This window comes from Desmodus rotundus, chromosome 1, assembly GCF_022682495.2.
Source record: "Desmodus rotundus isolate HL8 chromosome 1, HLdesRot8A.1, whole genome shotgun sequence".
NCBI lineage: Eukaryota > Metazoa > Chordata > Mammalia > Chiroptera > Phyllostomidae > Desmodus > Desmodus rotundus.
In genome coordinates this window covers 164762122-164768178 of record NC_071387.1, presented here as the reverse complement: position 1 = coordinate 164768178, position 6057 = coordinate 164762122, and positions in this window count along the sequence as shown.

Below are 6057 nucleotides of genomic sequence, written 5' to 3'. Positions count from 1 at the left end.
GTATGCCTTGGAGAAGTGACTCATGAAGCCCCGGTGTACCTGGATTCCACCCCACGGGGTGTATGAGCAGCCCTGTTTCTGAGCATAGAAGCGCCTTGGACATGGTTGTCTTTGCTCTGGTGTTAGCCGTATTATTGTGGTCTGGTTTTTCTAAACCATCTCAGAGTTTGAATATTTTGCATTCTGCTGGCTCTATTTACTAAGAGAGTTTGCTCAATTTGAAAATGAATGTGGATTTGGGTCCCACTATGCAGGACTCGTGCTATCCTGACTTATTTGGAGTTGTGTTACTGGACATTTCCTTGTATGTTATGGTTCTTTGCTGCAGGAGTTTCAGATGTAATTAAAATTTCCTGGTTATCTCAGTGTCATAAATCCTGGAACTATAATCTCATCAGTATGCATAGTTCAGTGATTACATCTTGTTCCTGTAACTTGAAGCCTTCCGAGGCCCATGAGAGGAGTGGAATGAATATATCGCCAAAGCAAACGTTCAGTTTGTCACTGCTGACCCCCGGTCTCATTGATTAAAAGTATGGGTTTGTGCTACAGAGTTTGTATATCTTAAAAGAGAAGTTTCTGATTCCGCACTAGTCAAAAGCATGTGTCTAGTCCACGCCCCACTCGAAATTCTGAAATTAAAAAAAGGAAACAAAACCCCGAGGATCTAGTCCTCCATTTTATTCAAGCCTCGCAACTTCACTGAGTTCTATTTAAATGTAAATAATTGGAGTCACTCTTCGCAAATATCTTTTTTCCCCCTGAAAATGTCTATTGATGGGGAGCATGAAGAATTCTGTGGTTCGGGTATAAGCAGCCCTTGCCTCTACCAGTTGGTCAGCCTATGGATTATTTCCCTGTATCTGTCTTTACTGGTGAGAAGTGAGGCACAACCGGAGTTCTGGGTCATCTCCGTCTTCTGCAGGAACGACAGCCCCAGCCAGTGGGCTCCACGTGAACACCAAGCAGACCAGCAGCACCTAGCAGTCGTGTGAGTGGTTCATTCCTTCATCCCACAAAGAGTGATTGCAACATTATGGCCTTACTAAATGCAAATAATTAAATCAGATTTTCTGCCTGAGCAGCAGTCCAGTCATGGGGTTGATGTTCTCAGTGAAACTCATCAATATTAACAACAAAAACAGCCAGTCCTCCAGCATTTGGCTCACTCAAAAACCTTTAAAGAATAGCCTATTTCAAAGGGAGGTCTTGGGAATGGGAGAAAGTCTGGGAAAACAAAGGACAGGAAAGCTGAGGAAGGGCCACTATTGTGGCTCATCTCTCTTATCACTGTTTGGCTTAAATTTTTAAAAAAGTAAACATTTTAAGATTATAAAAATAATGTGGTTTAGTTTTATAAATCAGAATATAAGAGTGTACAGTAAGTGACCATATCCCCTCTTTGCCTACTATGTCAGAACCCGTTACTCCCTTGTGTGACCTGTGAGATGGTTTGCACGTGCAAGCTCGTGTCCCTATATGCTGTTCTAGTAGAATGGGAGTTATACTATGTATCACTTATAATTATACATAACCAATTACCTCAAAAGGAGGTAGCTTAAAACAACAATAACCACTGACTAACTTGCACAGTTTCTTTGGGTTATGAGTTCAGGAGCAGTTTAGCCAGATGGTTCTGGTTGGGGATCTCGTGAGCCTATAGTCTCCTGAAGGCTTGGTTAGGTCTGGAAGATCCACAGTCAGTGTGGCTCCCTGCAGGGCTGGCTAGTTGGTGCTCGCCGTTGGCAGAGGCCATAGTTCCTCTCCACGTGGCCCTCTCCACAGGGCTGCTCAAGTGACCTCATAACACAAAGGTTGGCTTCCTCCCAAAAAAGTGATCCAAGAGAGTAAGGGGAAGCTGTAATGCCTTTTAGAGCTTCGCCTCGGAAGTCATTCAGTGTGTTTCCACCGTAAGCTGTTGGTTACACAGTCTAGCTTCAGTTCAGTTTGAGAGACTACATAAGAGCATTGGGAGGCAAGAATCTTTGGGGGTCATTTTTAAGCTGGCTACTACAATAGGTGTGTTGTCAAAACCAAAAATAAGTAAGTAGATCCACTTTAAAATGGAGCCATGCCAGAAGAACTGCCCTACGTACCTAATGCCTCAGTATTTGGAATGTTAAAAGAGGGCAAAGTAATCTTTCAGCTGGGCCAGAGCACCTCGTGTTCCCGAGAAGTGTTTGCAAAGATAACAAAGCAGATGCTGTGACTACTCCACTGAGATACCAGGCTGAAAATTAAATCATTATTTAGAATTAGCATCACCATGTTATATTATCTGCACCAACAGAAATGCATTCCTTCTATTGCTATAAGTATTCCCATTCCCTTTCTCAGAAATACCCATTGCCTTGGTCTCCCCATCTGAACACGCTTTGGGCTATCTGAATCATTGCATCCCGAATGGCTATTCTTTTGATCTCAAATCAGTGCTTGTGTGTCTCTCTTTGAAGGCCTCTCTCACGTTTAGGTTAATAACATGAACAGGTCTTGGACATTACTTCCATATCAGCATTTATTGATTGTCCTCATTATTTTAAATGTATCCAGTGTGTAGATATATATAACTTAAGGCATCCTCTGGCTTTTAGGTGGGATCTGGGGTTTCTTTTGCCATACTTGTATTGCTACACAAGCGATACTTGAGTGACTGTCTGCCTGTATCTTTACATACTTGTTCATTCACTGTTCTTCCACCATGCACTATGTGCCAAGTCATCTTAACAAAATAGACAAGAACCCTGTTCTCATGGAGTTTACTTTCTAATGGGAGAGAGGCTGAAAAGAGGAAAAATATCCAGTAGTAAATTCTAAGGAAGGGTAAATATTAAGAGTATTTTCTATTAGGGGATCAGAAAAGGTTCCTAAGGAGGTGAAATTTAAGTTGCAGGATAAAGTACAAAGAACCCACCTTGGGAGCATTGAAAGCAAGTGCTTTATGGAAATAAGTGAGGGGGAGTGGGAGCAAGTAGGTTGGAGAGAGGCAGTGCTAGGTGACGGAAGGATTTAAGGGGGTAAGTAGCTTGACTTACATTCTAGGTGGGATGCCATAGGGTTGTTTTATGTAATTGAAAAAATCACTGGCACCCTGGCTGGTGTGGCGCAGTGGGTTGAGTGTGGGCCTGCAAACTGAAAAGTCACTGGTTTGATTCCCAGTTGGGGCATATGCCTGGGGTGCAGACCAGGTCCCCAGATGGGCGTATGTGAGACAACCGATCGATGTTTCTCTCCCTCTCTTTCTCCCTCCCTTACCCCGTTCTCTAAAAGTGAATGAATAAAATCTTAAATTAAAAAAAAGTCGCTGGCTACTATAAAGCATGCATGGATTATAGAAGGGCAACAGAAGCAAGAACAGGAAGAAAATCCAAGCAAGAGATGTGGTTGACTTGAATTAGAATGATAATAGAGATGGAGAGAAGGAAATTAACTTGGGCAATGTTTTGGAGGTAAGTTTGAAAGTGTGAGGAAAATAAATCCAAGGTCATGCATACATTTTTCTTTTTGGTGGATGAAATAATGAGTGAGCAAGTTTGGGGATTGAAAGTCCAGAGTTCTATTTTGTCCACGGCATCTAGAGTTTGAGCTACCTGTTAGACATGGAAGTAGAACTGTTGAGTAAGGCACTTGGGTATCTGAATCTAAATGTTTAAATAGGGCTGGAAATACAGATTTTGCCTTTTAAAGCAAAGGACTAGATGAGAGGCCCCAGGGGAGAGAATATCAATGAAGGGAAGAAGACTCGGTCAGAGGCCTTCGGCACTTAGAACCTTCTGAGCAGAAAAGGAGCCAGTAAAAGGGACTGAGGAGGACTGGCCACTGGGACAGGGAGAGGGCACAGAGACTGCTGTCAGGGGAGCCAGGGGTGTCCAGGAGAGAGTGGTCCATCATGTGGAACGTTACTGAGCACGTACGTGAGGTAGAACAGAGAAGTAGCCAGGGGCCCTTCCTACATGGAGAACATTGGTGACTTTGACCAGACCACCCGTCTCTGGTGTGGGGGGGTAGGAAGCCACAGTGGGGTGTGTTCAAGGAAGAGTGAGAAAGCAGTGGACACAGTGACGGTTGATGATTCTGTGCAGTATAATTTTGAAAGTGAGTAGAGAATTGTGGGGCAAGAAAACCAAACAGTGATTGTTATCTGTTCTAAGAATATGGAGATAAGCGATTCAATACAGAGGGAGATATTGATGGTGAGTGTGTCTTTGGAAATACTGTTTCTAGAAGTAGAATTTCTGGGTTCAAGGGTGTGTGCAGTTTTGATTACTGTCCTACAGAGATGCAGTTTACACGACTGCCAACAATGTGAGCGTCTGTTTACCTACACCACTGTAAGCACTGGGTTTTTATGGTCTTAAATACTTGCCCATCTGGACTTCACAAAATCCGAGTGCGATCATGTGGAGCTATGAGCGTCTTGGAAGAAAGGAAGCTGTGTCCTTCCTCCTTCATTTGCTTTTGTATTTTGGGCATATTTTTTCTCCTGCAACCCTCTCACTAAGGCGTGACAACTCTCTCACTGGCCTTGGGGAAATCCAGTCCCGTTTCTCTTTGTATTATGTCTGAAAGGAAGCGTAAGTAATTCTTCTGGGTGGGTTGTAGAAAATTTCTGTTCCATTTGGAACACCCCTGATTCTAGAAAGTTTTCTACCATTCTTTTGTGGAGAATTTGAGGGCACAGCTTTAGCTACCACAGCTGGCACCAAAGAGCCTGGAGTCTGTCTGAGCAGCTCTGGATGTGAGAGATTAATTCTCAACACTGCCAGGCCTTGGCTCAGGTCCGAGTTTCTCACACTGGCTTCACTAGGTAGCCTGGAGTAAATGACTTCAGTTCGTAAAGCAGTTAATTGTAGCTTCTAGGTAGCACTGAGTAGACTTAATTTCCGAATCCCGAGAAAGCGGTTTTAGCCAGCCTTGTGTTCTCAGCACTTTCAGAAGCCACCTGGGCCCTCAGAGGGGACTGCGTCCAGTTCCTATGGGTGGCAGATTTTCCCTCCAAAAGAAGATTTTTGTAAAATGGAGATTTTTTTTTGTTAAAAATATAACTGATTTATCAGAATTTATGGTTTAAAAAATTGCAGAACTGGGAGGGAAATGATAGTATTTATTCCAATGATAGTCTTACAACTAGAATTCTTTTTAAAAACCATTATGGAGAACTTTGTATGGACACAGATGTTGACAGAGTCACACACGGAAGCTCATAAACATGCCACTCAGTCTCGACGACCCATCCATGCACCCTCGTTCAGCTCTAACCCAACCACCTCCCATCCCGTTTATTCTGAAGCAAATCCCAGAAATCACACTGTTTCACTTGTAAATGTTTCAATGACTCTAAAATATAAGGAATTTTAAAATAATACCTTAAAAAAGGAATTCCTTAATATATCCTGTCACTGTTCAAATTTCCACTTATCTCAAATGTCATAATTGGTTTCATCTTTTAGCTTTAGAAAAAAATCAGAATCCGAATACAACTCACACATTGCCATTGATTGATGCTTCTAAGTCCCCTAATTCATGGCTTTTTTCTTCTTGCAGTTTGTTAAAGAAACCAGGTTGTTTGTAGATTTTTCTACACTTTGGATTTTGCTAATCGCACTCCACTGGCAATTTAAACACCATACTACAGGACCTGGCTGGTGTGGCTCAGTGGATTGGGTGCCAGCCTAGGAACCAAAGGTTCACTGGTTCTATTCCCAGTCAGGGCACATGCCTGGGTTGCAGGCCAGGTCCCCAGTAGGGGGCACCCAAAAGGCAATCACACATTGATGTTTCTCCTCTTTCTCCTACCTGTCCCCTCTCTAAAAATAAATAAATATAATCTTTTTTTTTTTAAGTTAAAAAAACTCCCATACTATGGAAGTTAAAACACGGTTGACCAAGAACTCTGGTTATCATCTGTTCATTTTGCACATATGGGAAGCAACTAGGAAAACAAATTCTCATCATTTTGCTCTGCTATGTGGTGGTCGCCCCACCACATAGCAGAGATCAGGACCTTAATATGCTACTACAGTTGTGGAAGAACAGGACCCAGGCTGCCGTCTGGATCTG